This window comes from Diabrotica undecimpunctata, chromosome 1 (genome assembly GCF_040954645.1).
Source record: "Diabrotica undecimpunctata isolate CICGRU chromosome 1, icDiaUnde3, whole genome shotgun sequence".
NCBI classification, from domain to species: domain Eukaryota; kingdom Metazoa; phylum Arthropoda; class Insecta; order Coleoptera; family Chrysomelidae; genus Diabrotica; species Diabrotica undecimpunctata.
In genome coordinates this window covers 13,022,933-13,049,991 of record NC_092803.1, presented here as the reverse complement: position 1 = coordinate 13,049,991, position 27,059 = coordinate 13,022,933, and the positions used below count along the sequence as shown (strand labels likewise).

Sequence of the window (27,059 nt, the reverse complement as noted above, 5' to 3'; positions counted from 1 at the left end):
ATATTTCGATCGCCTGAAGTTAAGAATGAGCAACACTTATAATCTTGCCCAACAACACATTCAGTTAGCTAGTGACAGAATGAAAGATCAATATGATTCTCGATTCAAAAATGAAAGCTATGAAGCAGTTTGACCTTGTTTGGCTTTATAATCAACAACGTCGTCCAGGCTTGTCTCCTAAACTGCAAAGACAATGGGAAGATCCGTATGAAATTAAAAAGAGAACAAATGACGTAATATACCGAATTAAGAAGTTACCTAAAGGTAAACCAAAAGTAGTTCACATAAATCATTTTGCACCTTACGCCGGCTCAAATAAAACAGAAGAAGCACGAACTCTTCAACATGAGATCAAAGATAACCGGCGACCAAGCTTTAACGAATTTATGTCAAATAACGCAGAGAGAAAGATTGTTAGATTCGGCGTGACCAAAGGAGTTCAGCGGATATTTTTAGTGTTCCGCATAACGTCTCTCTAGCTCACTGTGTTGCTAAAGATCTTGAGATGTCTAAAGGATTCTCGTCCATATTCTATAAGAAGTTCGGTCGTTTGGACGAGTTAAAGAATCAGTAGCCTAAAGTTGGAAGAGTACTGAGATTAGAAAATAGTCCTCGATCTTTGCTGTATATGGTGACCAGGAAGTTGTATACAGACAAGGCAAGCTACGACCATATATGGCGTGCTCTAACTAATTTGAAGAAAATCGTGTGCAATTATGACATCAAGAATTTGGCCTTACCAAAGATAGTACATACACTAGAAAATCTGGATTGGAAGATTGTCAGAAGCAAAGCATGCTTAAAGTGATCTTCCGAGAAACCGGCGTATGATTTACTGTGTGTTGCATTAACCTGAAAAGATCGTGTTCTTTGAAGTCAGTAGACTGATTTCTTCTTAAGGGGTTCATGCAGAGCTGGAGAGTCCTGTAGACTCCGCTATCCAGGGCCAACACATAGAGTTGCTGATCGGGATGCTCAGATCTAAGAGGGGAGCAGTGTAATAAGCATGCTTTCAACGTAGCCCATATAACAGTTTCATCTCGAGAACGCTGATGTGTGTTCTCGAAGGTTCCGGATGTATCGACCGGGTGAAAGATCGAGCCGTCAAACAAGCGAAATAGAGGTGGACTATTCCGGATTATTCTAGTACATAATAACTTATATATAAGCCGCGCTGCTATGAGTTATAGCGTAGTTAATAAGCTATCATCGTGCTGTAAATTTATAAATAAATATATTTATATACATTAGAACCGCTGGTTTTATTGAAACACGCTACAGTACTCTTTAGATTTAATTATTTTTGTATTAATTATAGTACAGCTAATAACCTAAAGTAGTTGATACTGTTATCAATAAAATAAAATAAAAAAAACCATTCCAGAAATCATTATGGAAAAATAAAACAACAATCAACGCTACCAATCAAAACAAATCAAAAACAACAAAACACCAAAATTACCTATTTGATTTAATAATTCATACCCATATAAAAACAAGTATCTTTTCTAAATTGTATCGACCTTAGATTATCCCTAATTTAGTAGGTGAAGGTAAGTATTATCCGCGGCTAAATCGATATTCTTACCGCAATAAGGCCGATTTCCAGGAGGTGTTTATGTTTCCATTTATAGAAAATTATCCAGAAAAACATTTTTCGACGAGTAAAAGGTGAATTAATTGTAAATGTTAAAAACATTTAATTGAATGTTTAACTAAAGGCGATAAATTTTTTATTTATGTAAAGTCCTTGGACACTTAAAGAAACTTTTTTGTTTCTTTTTAGCTCTTATTCTGAACTGAATACAGTTTTCGACCATAAGCTCCAGTATAAATATATATTTGAAAACTCCAGGGGGCACAAATCTAAGATTGACTTTATAGTCACTAGTAGAAAAATCCACCCAAAAGCAGATTTTAGATATCCGAACTTTAAACTCAAGTGAACACAAACTAATACCAGCAAAAATAAGAATAAAAATAACAAAAAAACATTTTCTACTCTACAAGAGAAATGTACCAAAGGAGGCTAGCACACAAGATACAGCTGAAATAAATAGACGACATCGAAGATATAAACGCGAGCTGGGAGACAATTAAAAACAACATTGAAGAAGCAGCAACAGGAGTTCTAGGAAAACGCAGAGTCATACTGAACAAAACAAACAACAACAATACACCATGGTTCAGAAAAGAAATAAAAGAAAAATGTAAAGAGAAACGAGAGGCCTACAAGAAATCTGCCAATGCATTAGATGTGTTTGAAAGAAAAATATTACGTAGGATACTGGGCCCAATAAGTAAAAACAACAACTCTAGCACAATACACTAAACTGTAGAGATTAGGGTGGGCAGGACACGTGGTCTGCATGCATGAGAATAGAATCCCCACAAATTACTAAATGCAAGAATGCAGGGAAAAGACCTGTTGGAAGACCTAAAAAGAGATGGGAAGACGAAGTCGATGAGGATGCCAGGAACTACCTGGGAACGCGTTCATGGAAAAGAATAGCGGTAAATCGAAATGATTGGAGAAGCCTGTTGAAGGAGGCCAAGGCTCAATTTGGGCTGTAGTGCCATTGGATGAATGGACAAAAGTCTTAACCAACAAAATCAATAAACTAACAATTTTATTAGATGAATAGATATGTTATGCAGACGACGCCGCATTAATCGCCGAGACAAAAGACGATCTCCAAAGATTAACACATATCTTTAATACAACAGCCAAGAAATACAATATGATAACATCAGCAGGAAAAACCAAATGTATGATAACATCTAAATACCAACTACGATGTAAAATCGAAATTGATGAGAAAATAATAAAGTAGGAAGCAAGGTTTCGATATCTGGGAATAGCTATAACTAGTTACGGAGATGTTGAAGAAGCAGTACGATAACAAAGCTTAAAAGCAAGTAAAGCGGCGGGATCTCTTAATGACACAATCTGGAAGAACAATCATCTAAGACAAGACACTAAACCAAGAATCTATAAAGCAGCAATTAGACTATATTAACATACACGGAGGAGACAAGACCTGACACATTTAAAACGAAACGACTACTAGAAACAACAAAGGTGAAAATACTCTGACGGATATCAGGGAAAAGTCTGTTGGAGAATGGGGGAGAAGCGAAAACATAAGAAGAGCATGCAATATAGAAGACATAAATGGATGGGTTATAAAACGAAAACAGGAGTGTAACGAACACATTAGTAGAATTGCAGATGATAGGATAGTACGATTAGCACGAGATAAGTCACCAAATGGACGAAGAAGTATTGGCAGACCAAGAAAAAGATGGTGCGATAATTTAAACAATTTAGGAGGCTAATATTGAAGAAGAAACACGCTTTAAAGCCTACATACAAGAAGGAAGCAGAAGTAGATAATAGTCCAACCAGTCGTTTTACTATTATATATATTTCGGTATATTAATTGCTTTATCTTCGGTTAGTTTGTTTATGCAATTTTATGGGTTATGTTTTAGTGATATGGCGCAGCTTAAAGATTTGAGTTTTGTGTTTCATATTCATACTGTAACATGTCAAGAACGAAACATAAATGTGGGTACAAATAAAATAATGTATTTCAGAATAAACGTGGTTATACACTACAAGTGGCGACGGGAATATATAGTTTATTAAATATTTAATTTTTCAAGAAACTTTCTTCACATAATTTACCAGGAGTGACCTTAAAGTAAACATGGCGGAAGTTAAACCCCTTCGAGAATGTACGTCTACTGCGAGATGCAGTTTGTACACAATAATGAAAGGAAACAAAGCATTTGTAGGCAAATTGTTTATTACTAAATAGTAATAAACTTTGTACCTGTACTATTATATTAATAATACCACAATCTTCTCCCAGAATTGCGCAAATAACAACCCCTGGGTTCAAGTAAAATAGCCTGGTATAATAAGATTAAAAAATATAATCCATCTTCTATATAATAGGGAAGTTGCCCTAAGTATTATAAAAACTATCGAAAACATCTACCAAAATAACAAAATGGAAGTCAGAATAGATGGACAACTTACAGAACCTATAGAAATAGGTAGCGGAATAAGAAAAAGGGGACTTATTGAGCCCCATGCTCTTCAATTTAATCATGAATGAAATCGTCAAAAGTGTAAACAAATAAAGAGGATACAGAATGGAAAACAAAGAAATAAAAATACTCTGTTACGCAGACGACGCAATGAAGATAGTCTGCCCAAGATGGAGATAGTCTGCAAAGACTGGTCCACAGATTTAACATAAGAGCAAAAGAATTTAATATGACAATATCTGAACGAACCAGATGTAAAATAGAAATTGATGGCATGAGTATTAAACAAGTACTTAATGGAAATAAAATACCAGGCAATTACTTTCTCCAGCTATGGAGACCTAAACAAAGAAGTGAGTTCAAAAACATTAAGTACCAAAAGCAAATAGACCGGCAGGATACTTTAACATGACACATTAACACTGAGATGAAGTTAAGAATTTATAAAGCCAGTGTAAGACCACCAATAATGACATATGCCTCAAAAACAAGACTCGACACAGCCACAACGCAAAGGCTAATGGAAACGGCAGAGATGAGAGTACCGAAAAGAATTACATGATGAAATACGCTGAGAGTTCGAAAGAGAAGTGAAGACACTAGAAGAAAATGAAACGTATAATGTATAAATGAATGGACACAAAATAGAAAAAAAGAATGGAATAACTACGTAAGCAGAATGGAGGAGACCCGTGTCGCTAAAATAGTAAGAAATACGAAATCGGCAAAAGAATTATCGGACGACCGTGCAAAAGATGGAGTGACAGACTGCCATAGAGGTGTTAATATGCCAATGAACAAGCAGAATTGCTTGTAAAGAGGAAGAAGAAGAAGAAGATATTTGCATAATATACAGGATCTTGGTAAATACCTACAGCAAACTGCAAGGAGTAATTCGGCGTAAAAAAGTAATGGCAGTTTGCTATATACACGTAGAGGTAAAACGCTTAAATTTCTCTCAAATATTTAATCTAGTTTAACTACAAAAAAAATAAGGTTACTAGCTAAACAATGAAATGAAAAAACAAAGTTTAATGCTTTTCTTTCAGGAACCCATTAGGACGATTTTTGTTTAAGATAACTAACTTGAACCATAGAAAGGAGGTAAAATCATAAAGCAAAAAAACACAAACACTATGTGTATGTATGAAACTAATCTTTCAATATTCTAAGAATAATTCAACAAGACATCTGTCAGACGAAAGGGTCCATATTAGCTAATAAACGGACTGTCCATGTTGCTATAAATATACAGAACTTACATAAAAACAATCCTTCATCACACTGACAAACATCTAGACCATCTGGTTTAAAAAATCCACCAAGATCTTAGCACAAAGCATTCACATTCGCAGACTTTTATGTTAACCCCTTGTATTGTACTAGCACATGCCTCATTATGCAAACACGTGCGCCTGTCAACCCCCTAGTGAAAAGCTCATCTTGGTTAAAGCTCGAGGGTTAGATGTATCTTTAATCATACACAGAACACTTTGTAAAAGAAAAGTAAACTAAAAATATGCATTAAATGAATATATGCAGCAGCCTTAAGAAATTTGAGAGAAGATTTGATGGTTAATTCAATAAAATCTATCAATTTTTGTGATTATTGTGACCAGTTTGTTTCAGTTTATTTTATTTTTTGTAGGTTGCAATTGCAAAGTCTATTAATGAAAAGAGATTTAGTGAGAGTCCTAGTGGTCCGATGATACAGTGTCAATACTATTTTGGCTGCAGTTTTGGGCTTAAAAAAGCTTTCTACACCACGGTAATAAATTTTCAGAAATGTATGAAACCGCGAAGGTCACTCAGGTAGCAAATCAAGGAGAGAGGACTTCTGTTGAATGCGTTGTTGCAAACATCCATTTAAAAAATATGGCAATGTGGCAGAACACGTTATGCGACATTGCCAGATAAAATCGTCGAATAGTTGTTTATTTAACCCTTTAATGCCCAATCGGGGTCACTATGGGACCCCAGACATACATTTTTGGCTATAATATCTTTATTTGAAACATTTGGCAACCGCGCAATCAGGTATTTGTGTGGACGTGTCTCCTACGTTTTCTGTTAGTATACCACGAACATTCGTGAGGTGCAGTGGTCTGTAAGAGAGATTTAGATAAGTGGGGTCTCGCTGTGACCCCGATTGGGCATTTAGAGGCACCAGAATATTTTTATTATTTTTAACATTTTTCGTCAGTTTACATTGAAAAATGGACCGTAAGAGAATGAAAACGACAATAAGCGACCAAGAACATGAAAAAATTATCCGAAATATAGAAGAAGGGATATCAGACTCCGATTTCGACTATGAGATTACCGACGAATCAGATAGCGAAGAGCAAGATGTTTTTGAGGAAAATGTTTCGGAAACTGAGGACAATTTAGAAGTCAACAGTGACGAGGAATCAGATGCAGAACCTACCGAAGTAGACGATAATATTAGTGAGGTTAGTGGTCCAACATATACATCCAAATCTGGAATGCAGTGGAATAGCCTACCTTTCGTGAGATCCAAGAGGCAACAAAAAAATATTATAAATGTACATCCAGGCTTAACAAACTATAGTAAAAATTCCAACACGTTTTTAGACTATTTCAATTTATTTTTGACCGAAGAGATGAAGAATGTCATATGCCTTCATACTAATGAAGAAGCTGTTAGGCGTTATCAAGAGTGGAACGAAAAACATCCGAATAACAAAAAAGAGTGGACGGTACTTACCAACAATGAACTGGATAGCTTTTTAGGAGCACTTATCAAAGCTGGTGCTTTAAGGTGTGGGAAAGAATCGACACGAGAGATATGGTCTACAGACACCTCAATACGCCGGTCATTTTTTACAGCCGCATTCGCTAGGAACCGATTTGAAGAATTATCGAGTTTCTTGAGGTTTGATGACAAAGTGACCAGGGTGGAGCGGAAGGAACAGGATAAGTTAGCGGCGATACGAGTAATTTGGGACATGTTCGTCTCTAACTGTGACAAAGCCTTTGAACCATACGAACATATAACCGTTGACGAACAGTTAGTGAGTTTTAGAGGAAAGTGTCCTTTTAGACAATATATAAAATCAAAACCTTGCCGCTATGGGATAAAAATTTGGGCTGCCGCGGATGTTAAAACATCTTATTTATCAAAACTTCAGGTGTACCTTGGAAAACTACCAGGTGGTAGAATAGAGAAAAATCAGGGATTTCGTGTTGTGAAAGATCTGGTGGAACCATATCATGGCAGTTGGAGAGGAATTACAACTGACAACTTTTTTACCAGTGTTCCTCTTGCTCAATATCTTTTATCTAAAAACCTTACTTTACTTGGGACCGTCCGCAAAAATAAACCTGATACACCACCACAACTAAGTTTGACAAAAAGACCTGCGGAGTCGTCAATATTTGCTTTTACTAAAGAATTAGCTATGGTTTCGTACATACCTAAAATACACAGGATGGTACATCTTCTTTCAAGTCAACACGATAGTGATATAATTTGTCAAGACTCTCAAAACAAACCCTTGATGATTTTAGACTATAATAATACCAAGGGTGGTGTTGATAATGCCGACAAACTGATTAGGGAATATTCCTGTAAAAGAAGAACTGCTCGTTGGCCATTCAGGCTCTTTATGAATATTATAGACATATGTGCACTAAATGCCTATATTTTATACATCGAAAAAAAATCCTGATTGGAAGGAAAATAATTTTTCACGAAGACGTATTTTCCTGTTACAATTAGGGGCTGAGCTTGCTCGAAACAACATGGAAAAAAGAGCGAAATATATAAAACATAAAGCCTATGTAAAATCTGCTCTAAAAGATTGTGGCATACCAATGGTAAACCCAACTACCGAAGTTGCAACTCAATCCGTCCATTCAGCTAAGAAACGTGCTCGTTGTTACCAGTGTCCGCGAAACTGTGACAGAAAAGTGAATACCGTTTGCTCTTTTTGCAAAAAATTTATATGCCAGGTGCACAGAAAAGAGGAAAAAACTATTGTATGTAAAAATTGCAACTAAAAGTTATATGCTTATATTATTATTTAATTTTAATTTTGTTCGAATTGAAAATAATTTGTTTCTAGAAAAGCCGTTAATTTTGTATGAAAAATAAATAAAAATTATTCAAATATGCTTAAAATTATTTTTAACCGTGTTTTCCTTTTAGTCAGTGCTAAATGACGTTACTAAATTGAAAATTTAAGTGGGGTCCCTAGGAGACCCCACATGGGCATTTATGGTTATTTTCATATCACGGGCATTTAAGGGTTAAAATACATTTAATATATTTTTAATAAAGATAAATATTACAAGTGCCGTGAAAAAAGGATACTAAGTGCACAATCCCGTCAAATTTTAACAAATGATTTAAAACAGGAAGATGCAGAAGGAAATACACTACTTGTTGAGTTACATAGGATACAAGAACGGTTTTTGACAGGTAAGTTCATGTATGTTTAAAAATATTTAGCAAAGAAATAACTATACCTATTATATTCGACTACCAACAAAATACACAAAGATTTATTGTTGTATAACAAGTCAAGTCTTCTTCTTTTTGTTCCTCTTCCTCGTTATAAGCAATTTTGCTTGTTCGTTGGCGGATTAATACCTCTATAAAAGGTTGTCACTCCATCTTTTGCGCGGTCGTCCTATACTTTTTCTGAGGATTGGTGACTTATCTCTTGCTATTTTGCTTATGTGGTTATTTAATTTTTTTTTCTGTTTTGTGTCCATTTATTTATACACTGTAGGTTACATTTTCTTCCAATGTCTTCACTCCTCTTTCAATCTCTCAGTGTATTTCCTGTAATTCTTCTTAGTACTCCCATCTTTATTCAGCATCCTTTGTGTTGTGGCTGTGTCGGGTCTTCTTTCTGAGGCATATGTCATTATTGGCCTTACACTGGCTTTATAAATTCTTGACTTTATCTCAGTATTAATGTGTCTGTTTCGCCATATACTGTTATTAAGGCCAGTTTATTTGCTTTTAATCGCCAAAGACGGTTGTGACATTAAGAATGGACAAAGCTCTGGATTTCAAACAAAAAATTGTCGAAAATTAAATTTCAAGGTGATCAAGGTATATTACGAAAGTGGATATACACTTTTCACCTTACTGATAAGCAGGTTATCACTGTTAAAAGATTCATCGGAAATTTGTAGAAGAATTTAATTATGATGATAGCTGTTACTTATTACCTATAATATTTCGATTCGCCATTTGGTATATGTGTGGTAGATTATTATTTGTTCAGTCTGCGATCATTATTTTTTTTCGATGTTGATTCAAAGTCCGATCACAGCATAACCCTCTCTATCGCAAGTGTTTATAGCCAAAGACATCCATAGGGAAGTAAAGTTCAAATTACATAAAAGCATCATATGACCAATAGCCACATATATCGCAGAAAGATGGATCATGACAGAAAAAACAATAAACCTTATTAGTACTTTTAAAAGAAAGATATTGATAAGGATGTTAGTATCCATTTGCAAAAATGGTATGAGGAACAAAAGCTTTATCCACGTGTTTTATCAATATTGCACAGAACCCTTTAAAGCTAATTATGCAAAACCCCAACGATTGCGCTGGGCAGATCACCTTATAAGAATGGATAATAATGGAACGCCTAGTAAAACGTTTATTGGAACTATGGGGGGATGTCGGCCAGTAGGAAGATGAAGGAAGAGGTGGATAGACGAAGTGAGAACATATGCAAGAAAGATATTGTGGGTAGGTAACTGGAGAAGGGCAGCCGAGAAAAGGGATGCTTAAACACAGACGCTGGAGTCCTCCTTGCGCTGTAGCGCCATTGGAGAGAGGGAGAATCCAGTACCTTCAGGTAAATTCCAATAATCTGTCAAGAGAGTATTAGCAGCAGTTTCTTGGGATGCAGTAGATATTTTGCTCATAAAATATCTTTAACTGGATAAAACTATAAACTAAGAATATTATTGTAACTTTTTTAACAAGCTGGATATAGAAATTCATGAGAGAGGATCTTGCTCAATAAAAAAATATCATTTTGACCAGAACAACATGTCACTTCACATGACTGCCAATGAAAAAGATACTGAGAAAATTAAGTAATTAAAGTACGAATTATTGCAAAATGCACCCAGTTCGCCAGATTTACCTTCTTCTGACTTGTAGTTGTTCTTGAATTAATTTATGGAGAAATTTAACTGAAACATTTCTAGAGCTAGTATATTGACGTCAAAGGACCAAAAATTGAACAATACGAACACAAAAACAACCAAACAAATATTTACAAAAAACCTGGTATGCAGAAAAAATGTCAGAGTTTATAAGAACTCCTTTATTTATTATTTATTACAAAAATGCTGTCCTAGTCATCTGAATCTCTTTCTGATATGACTAGCAGCAAAAATGTAGAAAAACAAGACATCTATTGGTCACATATACACAAATCAAGCCAATTACTATTTTGAATGCAATTAATGAAAACAAATCATTTTGAACAGCATAAATTTTTCTGAAAATGATCTAGAAGAAGATGAAGATCTGTCCGGTCTTAAACTACGACATCTTCAGAAATTCAATCCGTGCAATCCCCTGTAAACCAATAGCACGCCTAATAGATAGCATGCTCAACGACCGAATGTTTCAAGTAGTGATGGGTACAGATATCAGCCCACCAAAGAAACTTAAGAATGGCCCACCACAGGCCATTCAGACCACAGGGGTCAGTGCTCTCTCCACTACTATTTAGCTTATACCTAGCAGATATGCCGGAAACACAGTGAAGAAAGTTCGGATACGCCGATGACTGGGCCCTCACACGATACAGAATACTAGAAATGTCTGAAGAAGTTCTGACGGCAGACTTATATACATTGGGCAAATGTTTTCGCAAGTGGCGACTTCAACCAAATGCATCCAAAACAGAAGTTAGTTACTTTCACCTGAACAATAAACTTGCTGGAAAGGAACTCAACATACAGTTTGAAAATACCACACTTACCCACAACAAAACACCGAAGTACCTGGGCGTAACACTAGACAGAACGCTATCATTTAAAGAGCATTTAACAAAAACTACCCAAAAGTTGAGTACAAGAAATAACATTATACAGAAGCTCTGCGGTACCACCTGGGGAGCATCGGCTTCCACTCTCCGCTCTACTGCCTTAGCCCTTGTTTTCTCGACCGCTGAATATTGTGCTCCAGTCTGGCTACACAGTCCACATTTACGACGAGTCGACGCACTTACACGTGAATACAAAAAGATCATGAACAATATAAACCTGCCGATCCACCAAGATACCGAGGATGCACGAAATACCCGTCTCCGTTCTAGAAAACCACCAATGAAAACGGTAAGAATAATACATGAGGAGTTCAACATCACGAATGCATGGTCCCAAGAATGGAACGAATGGCAAAATAACATGCCCTGCATTACCCACAAGCCACCAGGTTTTGATCTTCCATGCAAAACATGGTCCACTCTAAAAAGGATCCGAACCAGACATGGCAGATGTACATACATGCTACATAAATGGGGAAAGAACCCGTCTCCTCAATGTGACTGTGGGAGAACCAAACCATCGACCACATTATTCAAGAGTGTCCCTCAAGATCCTACGATGGTATCCTGAAGACTTCCTGTTTGCAACTTCAGAGTCAATTGATTATATAAATACACTTGATGTTTGTTTGTTTTATGATGGGTACAATCGAAGGACGCAGAGGAATTGGTAGAAAGCAGGCCTCTTGGTTGAAGAATATCAGGGAGTGGACAGAAATGAGGAAAGCTCTCTAGAAAAACTCTTTAGAATAGCTCAAGACAGAGACAGTTTCGCCATATAATCGCCAACGTCAAGGGGACTTGATAGGGCACGTTAAGAAGAAGTTTGTTTGTAACTATTTAAAGTTTGTCAAATACCTATATTACTAGTGTTTGTGTATTTGTTCTAAATGTGTTGTAATTGCCATACGATAAATAAATAAAATTCAGAAATTCAAGGGCATATTCTTGGGTAAAAATAACAGAATAACGCTTTTCAGTCTAAAGCCAGCCACTTAATATCAACTGGAATTTAATAGTACTGAAGTGTTACTAAATTCATTAAGATTTTACTAGGAAGTATGCTAGAAAATCAAGATAAAATAGATGTCTTACAGATCATTGAAACTTCATACGACTCCGAATATAAATTACAAGTGAGAATAAAATACATTAAAAGCATAAAAAGTTCTTATATGGTCTTAAGTTTTTCAAGACAAACTTGCAATATATCCAATTTAAGGCAAGATAATAGGATGATATAATATTTTGTATGTTTATTTTATAACTACATGACATATATAAAAAAATGAGACATATACATAAATTTTAACTACAGTGACAGGTTTAAATATACATGTTAAATGAAACCAGGTCAACAACACCACCTTGTCGAACCTCACTGACAAGTTATTTATTTTCTTTTCTTTATTTTGTATTTAATATAAAAAATATACTACAGTAATAAAAATAAACGAAAATAATAACTAAAAACTTAAATTTCTTGTTCTAAAATTAGAGTTAATTTTAAAACATGTTTCTAGCTAGTCAACGTAGATTAACACAGGTTAAACTTAAGAGGAAATAAAAGAGATATTTGACCTGCAACGTTTTAAGGAAACAGAAGTAATGTCTACGAACCAGGAAGCTTCCTTTGCACATTCGTCGAAACTTTTAAATTTTTAATAAGGACATCGATATAGCTACACAAAGACTCGAATATTAGCTAAACTAAAGCACTTGAACAAAACTCCAACCTAAATGGTATGTTATTTATAGTCTGAAAAGCTTAATATGGTATTAAAAGTCAATATTGTCCAAAAATAACCCCACTATTTAATCAAAAACAAATCCATATCTCATGCAACCTCTATTAAACTACTGCAACCACTTACATGTTTCAAAAATTGGCCCACTTGAAGAACAACACTTTAATATTATTGGTCACATTCACGATAACAACAAAATGGGTAAAAACAACATAAAAGTAGAAACAAAAATGGATCGCGATTCTCTTGTTTTTCTGTCAGCTGAAAGACGCCATGACCGCCAGCACCGTCGAGACGGAAAATAATCAATAAACGTGCGATAGCGAAAGTTAGGAACGGTTGCATGGCAACCCCTCAACTCCGTGCTCTTTGTCTGTTCTGCAGGGGTGGCTCGGCTGTGAGTGTAGGGCGAAGGGTGAAATATAAAAGGGTTAATAACGTTTCATATCTAAATCCTATTCAATGTTTTTGATTATTCCAAGGAGTATTGTATTGACAGATATTCAACAATTTCAGTTTTGCATGTGATACTGTAATATTAGGTGATGTTACCACAGAATATACCACAGATAGTAAAAACCGTGTTAGAGAGAAGATAAGCTTAAAAAATCAAAAAGTTTAACAAGGACATAAATTAAAATTTACAAATCTATTGCCAGACCTATAAGAACTTATATGGATGCGAAATATGGACGATGACCAAAGCCAGTAAAGAAAATCTCAGACGTATTAAAAGAAAAACGATAATAAGAAAAATATTATTCTTGAACCTCATCACGATACATCCACAAACCAATATAAAATAAAAACAAACAGAAATAAAAAAACTTTATAGTAATAATGATATTCTCCAAGAGATTAAATCTCAGAGACTAAGATGGGCAGGATACATACATAGACTTAGTAATGGAAAACTTGTAAAACTTGTTTGAGAGGAAGTTTCTACAGAAAAAAGACCAATTAAGCTTTCCATAATGCAATGGAGAGATACCATTTACTCAGATCTCCAAAAAATGAATATTCCACTGTACATCAGATTGATGAACGTCCAAGCCTTTCGGAAAAAAGTAGTAGCCATCAGCTAAGAACCACCCAGGGTTGTAGCGCTACGTGATGATGGTAATGATGATGATGATAATGTATTACCTTACTATCTTCTAGTTTGCGTCCTAGTGGATTTTTGGAGATAACTATACTTTTTGTAGATGTGATTACGTGAATTTTGTCATGCGAATTAATAAATATCACTTGCAACAATTAATATTGCAGAGTTAAATCGAAGACACAAGATATCAGGTCAGCGTGGCTAAAATAATGAACAAGGTATAGACCACAAAGATCATTCGGACGGCTCAAAATGTCATCCAACAAAATTATTGATATCAGCAGTTTAATAACTTGCACCCAAAGAGGATAAGCACTAGAGGGAAGGTAAAATCGAAAACTCATATATATTTAAAGCAAAGTCTGGGCCAATAAACAGTTTTTAATGTCCACACTATATTTCCTTTTTATGGGAACTCACTTGTAAAACCAATAAGAAAATGATTTAAGTAAGTTCAAAATGACTTTATTAGATCTAAAAATAGCTTCTTAGTTGTGTCGCAGACAAAACAGTATAAAATAATGCTTCTAGTACGCAATGAAATGAATATGAATGTATGAGCAAAATAATTATGATCCAAGATCTTGGCTTGAAAATGGTCACTCATAAGCTGGTTAGAAGGTTCGCGAAATAAAATGAAAACATAACAATTCTTTATGTATTCCATTCTAACGTTAAAGTGATTGTTTGAAATATAGTGAAAACATCATTTGCGGCCAGAGTAAGAATTCCCTTACACATACAATTTTTTTAATACCTATGTGATTATTTTAAAATCAATAATTGAAAGCCCATAAATATGATGTGTCTACTGACTTGTATGATCTGACTGTAATTCCTGTGAAAACTTTTTTTTCTAAAAGAATATAATGAATGATTCTGGGTCTGTCAGAATCTTCCCAATGCCAAAAAAAGTATGTTAATAAATGGCAGGCGAAAAACCCACATCTAGTGAATAAGGTGACTGAATATATTGTTTGTATTTCAAAACCTTAAAGAGACGTATTTGTAAATGGTATATTTAAATTTTTTTATATAAAAGGACATTAAAAAACGTTTAAGATCTTATCAGACCATGATTAGGATTGCTAAAAAAGTAGTAAGAACCTTTGTTTTACATTATTACGACCTATTTAAATTTAAAAATTTATGATATTATGTAGATTACTTGTGATATTTATCCAAAAGGGAAAATCTTAAACTCTTACACTAAAATGTATAACAAATGTCAAAATGCTATAATGGCAAGATAAACTTGACTCCTTTAAGTCCTTGTAAATGATATAAAATTTTTAAGCAACGTTTAAAAAGATTTATATTATCAAATAGTTTTTCATGAAATAGGAGTAAAGGTATTAGACGAAACTGTAACACGCAGTGTATAAATGAGTAGATGCTAAACAAACAAAAAAAAGAATATAATAATTATACAAACAGAATCGATCAGAACAGCACACTTAAAATAGCAAGAGATAAATCACCAATGGGTAGAACGAGCAAAAGATGAAGTGACAACTTTCCATGGAGATATTATCCGCCAATCAACAAGCAGAGTTTATTATAGCGTTGATAAAGAAAAAGCATTGTTGGTATGAAGCAGCGAATGGCAGGTACATTGGATTGATGGTCAATAATTATTTCTTCTGAAAAATAGGTCTTTTCTTAACCCAGAGAGAGAATAAAACAAATATAATCGGGGAGAGATAGTAAAATTAACTATAAAGAGAAGAAAAATAAACCCCAGAGAGAAAGTAAACGAAATAAATAAAAGAGGATAGTTCGTAGCTCTATCAGCATTGACAACGGCAATAAAACTGTGTAGGCCCTATTAATTACAACTTTATTTTCAGGAAATCCTACGAAAAAAATTACAAAAATTATAACAACGGCTTCCGGCCACCAAAAAATAAAAAAAAATAACCTATGCAAGCCACCAAAAAATTAACAAAACCAAAAAACGGGGCACGTAGGGCCCAAACCATTGAGCACCAAGTCTCCAAACTGGGCGTAGCCCAGAGCGGGGGTTTGGGGCCCAAGCAAGCAATTTCAGTTTCGCCGACAAGTCACAAGAAGCTAACAAGAATAAAGCGCTAAACGCTAGCCTGAATTTGAATCGGTTAGTAAACCATGTTGGACTTCCATTACCCAGCACTCCCACATGAAGAGCATTAGGCTGATAGTTGTACCCCTAACGCGAATCAGAGTGCTATAGGGGAAAAAGGGATAGTCTGGAGCATTGAAGCGCGGTGGAGTGATTCCTGTTTACACACGAATTAATACACCTCACTCAAATCAATTGTTACATCATCATTTTGGCTTTACAACCCTGCGTGTGTTCTAATCTCGTCAAGAATTTTTCTCCAGTCGTCTCTGTCCGTCGCCTTTCTCTGCCAAGCACGTATTGCCATATTTCTCATGTTTTCATCGATGATATGAAGTATCCTTGTTCTGGACTTTCCTCTTCTCTGACCAATGGGTCTAACAAGGAGCGTTTTTCTAGCTGGGTCATTTTGTTCCATCCGCATTACATGCCCTATCCACCTCAGACGTCCTATTTTAATATGTTTTACGATATCTGGTTTCTGGTATATTCCATATTCCTGGTATATTCCATATATAAGTTAGAAATTGTATCATTGATTCGCCTTTCTACTTTTCTTTCGAAACATCCTAACATGTTTTCTTTACTTTTTGTTAGAGTCCACGTCTCTGAACCATATTCTAAGACTGGACGTATTATTGTTTTGTAGAGTTTGATTTTTGTACTTCTCGATATAATTGTGGATTTAAGAAGGAGATTGAGCCCAAAATAGCATCTGTTGGCTGTGCAAATTCTGAGGTTTATCTCTATGGTAGTATTATTTTCAGTGTTAAGGAGCGCTACCACGTATACAAATTCATTCACTGTGGTTCCCAGGTATACAAATTTTTCTAAAATTTGTCTCAGTGTAGCAATCTAATGAATTGCCGATTTACCACCTCTGATACCAGCCTGGTATTTTCTTACTATCTACAACCTAATGAACTGTTACACCCGAACAGAGCAGGGTGAACGGCTCGTGTGATAGATCTTGGTGATAGTATTCATGCCAAGTTGTTGCTGTCAATAAATGTCAAGTAGTGGTCAAGTCTACACTTGTAGATGATGTTAAGAAATCCTATCCACGAAGAGATGGGCGAAGGCGAGTGAAGAGCACCTTAAATCTAGCCAGCGGTGCTCAAAAGGTCGATCGCGATAGACCGGTCGATCGCCACAGTTTTTAAAGTCGATCGCGATTCACGGAGAAAATACGGGGACTGTCCTGACTCACCACACGTGCATGATCAAAATAATTATGATGCTATGTACTTTTCTTTGCAATTTGACGAGTCAACCGATAAGCCTGATACCGACCAGTTGTGTATTTTTATTCGGATGGTATTTTCTGACATGTTGGCTAAAGAAGAATTGTTAACAATGCTGCCTCTGAAAGAAAAAACTCGCGGAGAAGATATATATAACATTTTTATATATTTTGTGAAACAATACGAGCTACCGATTTACAAACTCGTGTGTATTACAACATATGGTGCACCATCCATGACTGGCGTTAAAAATGGATTTGTTACATTATGTCGAGCTAACGATGAATTTCCATCGTTTTTTTTTTCATTTAATTACATCATTTTCCAGCAAGTTTTGTGTTCCAAAATTTTAAATATGGACGACATCATGAAAATGACAACAAAAATTGTGAATTCAATAAGAGCACGAAGCTTGCAACAAAGTCGTTTTAAAGCGCAATTGGAAGCTAGCGACTCTTCGGAACACACTGATTTACTTCTGCATACAGATGTAAGGTGGTGTTTGAGCCGTGGAAAATTTTTAGATAGGTTCCAGAAGCTACTTCCCGAAATAAATTCTTTTTTAGAAGAACGAGGGGACGACACTCATCTACTTCAAAACGAAAAATGGCTCAGTGATCTGGCTTTCCTTAACAAATCATTTGAACCTCGTTGAAATAAAACAATTATCGATATGATGAGCGCAATACATTCTTTTGTCAACAAATTGAAATTATTTATTAAGCAAATTAGCAGAAAGGATTTAAACAACTTTCCATTGTTGAAAAAAAGGGTAACCGCTCATTTGAATTATGTTTATCACGAGACGGAGCTGCAAGCACTTCATAGCGAGTTTGAAAGACGCTTCGCTGATTTTAAAAAACTGACATCTATTGTAACATTCATGTCTAATCCATTTTCTTGTCAAGACATAGACAAAATAGCCACTGAAATATCCGTTACGTTCAATATGGAGATTATTTCCGTCCAAAATGAGGTACTGAAAATAATTTCGGATATACACCGATCCATATATCCAAAACGACCGATACGAAATTTTGAGACAAGTAGGTCTGCAGCTCACAGCATTATTCGGATCAACATACTTGTGTGAGTCTGCATTTTCCCAAATGAAGATAGTGAAATCAAAATATCGTAATCGGCTAACTTACGAACATCTCTCTTCATGCTTGCGTTTAGCCCTCGGTAATTACGTACCATCATATGAAATACTTGTGGATGATATGCAGTGCCATGCATCAACATCCAAATAAAATTAATATGAAAAACATGACTTTAATTACAACTCTCTGTAGTTACAACTTTTTATCAACTAGAAATGTGCAGTAAATTTTTTTATTTTCAAAATTGTTTTTTTACTATGCTTTGTTTTTAAACCAGGAGGAATGAACTAAAGAGACAGATTCACACCCAAGAAAGTCACTAGAAAAGTTACCAAATACATCTTGTTTTTTGGTTGATTAATATCGGCCTTCGACGGTAATAATCCAAAAATATATAGTCGATAAAGAGTTCTAAAAACAACTGTTTTTATACAAAAGCAGACTGAAAATCTAAAAATTAAAAGAATAACGCAGAAAACAGAAAAAATCGCCGATATAACTTAATTAACCTATGAAATGCCATAAGTGTCAAAATTTCGTAACAGTGGAGTAAACTTGCCTGAGGTTGGACCAATTACAAACAAACATTGCGGCGCGGTAAATTTGAATTACTCCTCCTGGTTTAAAAAGAGGGTATAGCAGTCGCTTGCAGTTTATGTGGTAGATCCCATGCAGTATAAGTCTGAGCACCACTGATCTAGATCATCTTCGCTAAGGTACAGTAACCCTAACACAAGAAGTGTTCCTGTTCCTCCATGGTTTAAGAAAAGAAGAAGATAGAGACGAATTTGCAATTGTTATAGCTACCTTTATTGGTGGAGTTGGCACTACAAGAATGTTAATAAACAATGGAAATATGATTTAAAAAAATGCTATCTTGATTCCCATCGAAGATGGAAGGTTATTTTTTTATAGATTGTGTTTTTTTGCCATTTCACGTGAGTCTATTTACAAGCTCGTGACAAAAAAGTATAAGTTATAATAAATGTTTATTAGCTCAAAGCAAATGGTTTTTTAATAACAATTTTAAAAAAATCTAGAATTTGTTTTAATAAATCTAAAAATAGAAGCTTCAAAAATCGATTGCGATCTGATAAATACCTCTAGAGTTACTGTTTGGGTAAGTATAGTTGTTTAAATAATAAACAATCTAAATTTCTTCAGTTCATTTTAAATCTATTTTTCTAAATATTTTTGTTTTCTTGTAAAATATTTGTATTTTCCTAGGTTTATTTTCAGAGATTTTTGTCCGTCTAGTAAAATAAATAAAAGCATTAAAACCTCCTTTGCACTTTTTAAACTACCTATCATTTTTCATGTTACCACACGTTGTTTTTATCGGTCGATTTAACATCATCCCCTACAAATGACAGAGATTTACCGGTTGGTATAGGGGTGCATAGGTTGCTAGGCCTTATCGAAAAAATCTGGAAAAGGGTAAAGCGGCCCTGTCCCTTCAATTCATCTCCAAGAGCAAATATAGTGGGATTTCCATTACACGGTTGCCATATTCAATTATATGGAGTACGAACTGTACACTTTGCCATTTCCAACCAATCGGAAAAACGGATATAATATGTTTAATGTCGAACTGTCAAGTTGTTTCCACGATGATTTTTCTTAATTTTTCTGAGAGAAAGAAATAAAGGAAATTACTAAAACTGTGCTCTAAAAATATATATAAAAAAAGTTGAAGAACTTATTTTACAGTTTATTTAAATTTACTTTATACAAAAAACAATTTCAAAAAGTTATATATTAAACATGTGTGTTACTATATGCAGCGCATGCGTGAGTTGATAATGTTAATACAAAAGAAAATATGAAAAAGGATAATTTTTTTATCATGGTCTAAAATCAATAAAAAGAATTATTTGCTGATTTTGTGTTTGAACTTTGTGCTAGACAAGAAATGCAACTATTAAGCTCAGACTAGAAAAAGAAATAGGTGAAAAAAATATTACTGGTTCTAGATCATACGGTGAACCTACATAGTTAATGTTTGCAAAATACGGACAGGTCCTCTTTTTTTATAAACTAAGACCAAAATCAAATCTCACTAATCGGTACTACATATAAGATATTAGCTTCAGTTGTACTAAAACGATTACTGCCATATACAGAGATAATTATTGGCGATTACCAATGCGGCTTTAGACCTGGAAGATCAACAATCGACCAAACATTTACTATCAGACAAATGCTAGAAAAGTATTGGGAATATAATAAAGAAGTACACCAGATCTTCATAGATTTCAAACAAGCATATGATTCCATAGATCGCTTAAAACTGAGGAGTGCAATGATGGCGTTAGGCGTACCAAAGAAGCTGACAATGATTGCGCGAATGTGTGTCAACAATTCCTTTGCACAAATTAGAATAGGAGGCAAAACTTCAAAGGCTTTCGGCATAAGCACCGGACTCAGACAGGGAGACCCGCTGTCCCCATTACTATTTAACCTAGCATTGAAATATGCAATGCGAAAAATCTATACCAGAGTCAAACCAGACATAACTGCCAGAGGAGCAAAGATTATTCTCGCATTTGCAGATGATGTAGATGCAGTAGCACAGACAACACTGGAAGTTAAGGATATAGTATCGAACTTTGAAGAAGCAACACTAAGCGTGGGCCTGAAAATAAACAAAGAAAAAACTAAATACATGGTCGTATCAAAAAAGGAACGACAGCGAATAAGACAAAACATTACCATAAACGATCATAATTTTGAGGTGGTCAAAGAATTCAAATACCTAGGAGCAACAATTACCAGTGAAAACACAGGAGAACGGGAGGTTGAAATACGAATACTGGCGGGGAATAAATCATTCTTTGTCATTCAACATCTAATGAGGTCAAAGCTTCTCTCAAGGCGTGCCAAAATCCAAATGTACAAAACCATAATACGACCAGCAGTGACATATGGAAGTGAAACATGGACATTGAGAAAGAAAGAAATCAATAAGCTATTAGTATGGGAACGCAAAATCCTGCGAATTATATATGGTCCTTGCAGGGACAGCGTGACAAATGAATGGAGGAGCAGATACAACAATGAAATAGAGACTCTCTTCGGGAAAGGAAACATCGTAAGATACATAAAAGCCAATAGATTAAGATGGGCAGGCCACGTGGTACGGAGTGATGACGACAGACTGATTAGCAATGTGTTTTGGGAAAGACCAGATGGTAGAAGATCGACAGGAAGGCCTAGAAAAAGGTGGAAAGACGCAGTCAGGGAAGACCTGGAGAAGATGAAAGTAAGGCCATGGGAAATAATAGCACAGGATCGGAATCAATGGAAGGCAATAGTAAACGCGGCAAAAACTCACGAAGAGTTGTAAAAGCCAATGATGATGATGAATAAGTGGTACTGCTTAAATCACACATTAAAAGTGTGTTGCAAGAATTTAATATCAGCTTTTCGATAGAATATTTTGGAGTCAAAAGAACACTGGCCAGAGTTCGAGAAAGATTTTATTGGATCAATTGTCGTCGAGATCTAAAAGATTGGTGTAAGAAATTCAAATTACGTAACAGTAGAAAAGGCCCTAGAACAAGAAGTCATGGTAAAATGACACAATATCGTTTCGGAGAACCTTTTGAACGAGTTGCAGTGGATATTCTCGGCCAACTTCAGATGACAGAGAGAGGAAACAAGTGCTTAATAGTCGCAATGGATTGTTTTTCAAAATGGCCTGAGATTGCACCCCTTCCTAATCAGAAGCGACTACAGTAGCAGAAGCATTCATAACATGCGAACTGCGAAGAAGAACGTTCATCCCTGAAGGACATTGCTTGGTGGCATCCATACCATACATACCATACCTTCATACTATACATACCGTAACAACAGATATGTAAATACAAAAGAAAGCTCCTACAAACACATCCAGTGCACAGTCTGCGCACAGTTTATTATGGGTGACTTTAATGCTTAAACGCTTGTGTTGGTGTTGACATAGTACCAGAAATAAAACAATGATATAACGAGGATACCAGAAATGAAAACAGTAATCGTCTGAAGTACTTCGGCAGTACAAATGAATTACGTATTAATAATATTTCTTCCGTCACAAAGAACACTACAAGTACTTATACTTTTAAAAATACTAGAGGATAAAGATCTATGATCGATTATATTCTTTCAACTGGAGAGCTATCTCTTTCCAAATTTTGGATGTAGGAGAACTAACATCGGCAGAGATAGGAAGCGATTATAACCTAGTATTGTATCAAATTAGAATCAAAACACATATAATATACCACAAAGATGTGAGTTAAACGATAAGTTGAAAATCTGCAGGAAAACATAGCAGAAAAATTCAGAATCTCACATATTCAAAGCGATGGAGTCGACGAAAACTAGACAAAAATTAAAGCAAACAGCAAAAAGCTGAAGGTGAAGATGGTACGAAAAACAAAGTGTTAAAATATGGTGGAGCAACAATAACAGATCAACTGACAACAATAATTAACAAGATTATAAGACATAATAAAATACCAGAATAATGAACGATAAACGAGGTACATAAAGGGCATAAAGAAACAACTAGAAAACTACAGAGGTATTAGTAAGCTAAATAGTACCTTGAAACATACAACTAAAATTTTGCAAGAACGAATAAATCAGCTCATAAACATAACCGATGCCCCATAAGATCGTGCGTATAGTAACAATATTCGTTATAAAACATTAAATAGAAATCATTAAAATACAATATATCTGCAATAATATATTAACCCTTTTGATCTCCTTGGGACAATACGTCTCAGCAGAAATTCAAAAAATTCTATTGGGTAAAGGAAGCCCAATTTTACATTGAAATTAAACATAGTGGTATTTTATAATCGTACGATCATGTGCCTAATTCATAGGCAACCCACCATTCGTTTAACCTACATTTCTCATTGATAAAACGAAGTCGTGTCTGTTTAGTCTAAAGTATTGTTATAAATAAAGTAATATACAGAAAAATAATGTGTATCCAATAAATACATAGCAAATTGCTTTTCGTTGCTTAAATTAAATGTTCAAAGCGCCAAGGGGCAGGTGGGTGGCAGCTTGAACATTGAATTTAAGCGAAAAGCAATGTCTATTTGTCAAATAAACATTTTTTCTCTTTCCTAACAGCAGTAAAACATATTTTAAATTAAATAAATTACATATATTCTGCTTTGTATGTCGATTAATTTAATTAAAAAAAATTATTTTTTACACCCTGTACAAATAATTATGTTAATGTTTATATTACTGAATAGAGAATTAAACAACCTTTTAAATGAGCTAGCATACCACCCCTATTCTTATTTTAAAAAATCATCGATTACGTCATCACACCCAGATAGATGACGTCACGAGTATGATATATATGCCAAAAACTCATAACTTAAAAATAAAAATCTACCTATTTTGGGATTTTTCCTTAAACTCGCCGGATTACGAAATAGCGAATTTATTCCATACGTTTGCACCATACTGTATATGCTACCAATGCACCATCATATTTACGTTTATTTGTATTAAAATAATAAATAACTGTACGTAAATGTATAATTATTTATCTATAATTATAAAATTTGCGAAAACATTGCCAAAGTTGAAAGTAAATGGTATTTCACGATTTTGTCTTAGTTCTGAAGATCATACAATGTCAGCTATTTCTGATTTATTTTGATTGTATTCTCCATAGGGTAGTTGAATAAAATTTTGTATTTGCATCAAATCATCATTGGTTGCGGTAGTATCGCTAATATCTTAGTCTCTGACTCTATCTAGACTCTGTCAATCAGAGTCACTTTCACTATTCATTAAATCTATATCGTCTTCGTCAGATGCTTCTAACAATGATTGTAACTCAGCAGTGTTCAGATATCTAGCCTTTTTAGGTGTCGAAGGCTTATATTATTTATATCCATTTTTTACAAATAATATTGCATTATTATGAATGTTAGGGAAAGAACTTAATAAAACTAATTACAATCCCAAAAAGAAATGCAAGCTGCCCTTCTAGACTAAATATATTGGTGACCATTATCAACTGATTTACAGTCATAAACTGCTTTAGGGACACTTTATGGACTTTCAATTTCGAATGTGACTTTGACACAGAGGTGTTTGGATGTGAATCAAGATGTATTTGCTTGTTTCATTGATTACAACAAGGCGTTTAATAACGTCAAGCATGACCAACTTTTAGAGATCTTGGAAGCTAAACAGTTAGACACTCGCGATATAAGAATAATATCTACTCTGTATTATAATCAGAAAGCAGTCTCACGCATCGAAAATAGCACAAAAAATGAAATTCAAATTAAAAAGGAGTAAGGCAAGGATGTGTGCTGTCACCAATGCTATTTAATCTCTATTCGGAAGATATTATGAAGACAGCATTGGAGGAAGAAGAGATTGGGATAAACGTTAACGGCCAACCCATTAGTAATATTAGATACGCAGATGATACGGTTTTAATGGCGGAGACAGTAGAAGACCTGCAAGCCATTTTAAACAAGGTAGTCACAGCTAGTGAAGAGAAAGGGTTCACAATGAACGTCAAGAAAACGAAATTCATGATTATTTCAAAAAAACAAAGATTGAATGCAAACCTGGACATTCACAATAACGAAATCGAACGGGTGCACAAATATAAATATTTGGGAACAAGCGTTAATAACAACAATGACATCACAGAGGAAATAAAAACTAGAATTGGAAAGGCTCGAGCTGCTTTTGTTAATATGAAGGATATTCTGGGAAGTCATGACATTAACTTAAACCTGAAAATGAGATTGGTTAGATGCTACATCCTCTCAATACTGCTGTACAAAGTAGAGACTTGGACTTTAAACAGGAGCAATATTGATAAACTAGAGGCCTTCGAAATGTGGATATACAGAAGAATTTTGAAAATACCTTGGACAGACAAAAATAGTGAAGTAACAAATAGTGAAGTTCTTCGAAGATTGAACAAAGAACGGGAGTTGATCACCATCAAGAGAAGAAAGTTGGAATATTTTGGTCATGTGATGAGAGGGAAAAAGTACCGATTGCTCCAGTTAATTATCCAAGGAAAGATTCAGGGCAAACGAAGCGTGGGGAGATGACGTATATCTTGGCTGCGCAATTTAAGAGACTGTTTCCAGTGCACATCTAACCAATTATTTAGAGCAACAGCTTCAAAGATACGAATAGCAATGATGATTGCCAAACTTCGTAGCGGAGAGGGCACTTGAAGAAGAAGAAGAAGAAGAATTTCCAATGTGGTGTTGACTTGTAGTATTTTATGATTAGGGGGGAACCTTTCTTTTTGGACCAAATAACAAAGCTCACATTAAATCCAAGTTTACTTAGGCATAAATTATATAGTATTTTACGATCCAGTTCATTTTTGTTCTGTTTTCTGGTGTGCTGGTACCAAATAAAGCAAATAAATATAAAAGTGTAAGTGTATAAAAGACCGCACTAGGCGCGTTGCTGGCATATGACAATATTTATATGCACGCGCCAGGCGCGTAGCCAGAGATGAACGTGTTTTAAGTCGAAGGAGTTGGCATTGAACAAGTAATCGAAATAAAGTAAAGTAAAGTACACTTTAGTAAAAAATCAAGTATAGAACATCCCAGAGGTACTTTTCAGTGCGTCACAGTTTTTCGATTTCTTTCTAATGCATTAAGTTGGGTGTGACGGAAAAAGCGGTAGTTCCGTGATTAAACAGAACTATATTGCAGCGTTAGAATAGGCTTACATACATAAGCGGTTCTTTCCTAACCTACGTTCGATTCGTTGATATTTAAATGCGCGCTTTCTCTAGCCAATCAAATACGCCTATTACTGACAGTTGACGTAAAACTTCGTCCATGCTGGCCATTCTTTCGAAGTGTTGAACAGCAAGTGGCAGCTGTTGTTCAGGTCAGTATTTGTACATAGTATTGGGTGTTTATTTGTATTTGTGTAAGGCCAAGATGACAAGATATACGGAAAAAGAACAAGTACTAATATTAAAATTACTTAGATATTTTCAATTGGAAAAGGAATCTGGACAAACATTATTACCAATTTCTGCTGTTCGTGAAGTATTTAATTATTAATTAAGTATTTTATTACCCTGAAAATAAAATTGTTTTATTTACTGTTTATTTCAGCGTGTTGCTGAAGCGTTAGAAATTTCTTCTCTAATTAATGTTTTGCTAGGTTATGGCCGAAATATTTCACCATGAATTCGTCTAAGGATATATCTTTAAGGAAACTCTCCACTGGCAGTATTTTTCTATAATTTTCTATTACACTGATATTCAAATTCTACTTTTCAGTGTTTTTAATAAACTACTATTATTACGAATTAGTAAATAAATAGTTTTTATGATTAGAATTATATTTTATTTATGTAATTAATTTATCAGTTACCTAATAAATTTTTGAAAACAGTCTTTTTTGTGTAACTTATACTATGGCCAAAAAGCAGTAGTTAAAATAGAAGACATAACATCAGAAGAAATAGAAGTAGAAAGAGTTGTTCGACAAGGGTGTATACATTCACCAGTAGTATTTAATATATACTCGGAAGACATATTAAGTAAGGCAATGGATTAACAAAATGTAGGCATTAGAATTAATGACATGATCATAAATAACCTGAGAT

General features: G+C 34.8%; 1 protein-coding gene across 7 annotated transcripts in view; it reads right to left on the bottom strand.

The window, feature by feature from the left end:
- Window positions 1-27,059, bottom strand: part of LOC140444830 (uncharacterized protein CG43867-like) — a 265,897-nt gene that overhangs the window by 89,008 nt on the left and 149,830 nt on the right. Inside the window, exon 1 of one of the 7 annotated variants that reach the window (XM_072536575.1) lies at window positions 12,992-13,141. The exons of the other annotated variants lie outside the window; for them this stretch is intronic. The gene's annotated coding sequence lies outside the window, so the exon portion shown is untranslated. Of the gene's footprint in view, window positions 1-12,991; window positions 13,142-27,059 lie in introns of those variants that run through there. 7 annotated transcript variants of the gene reach the window in all.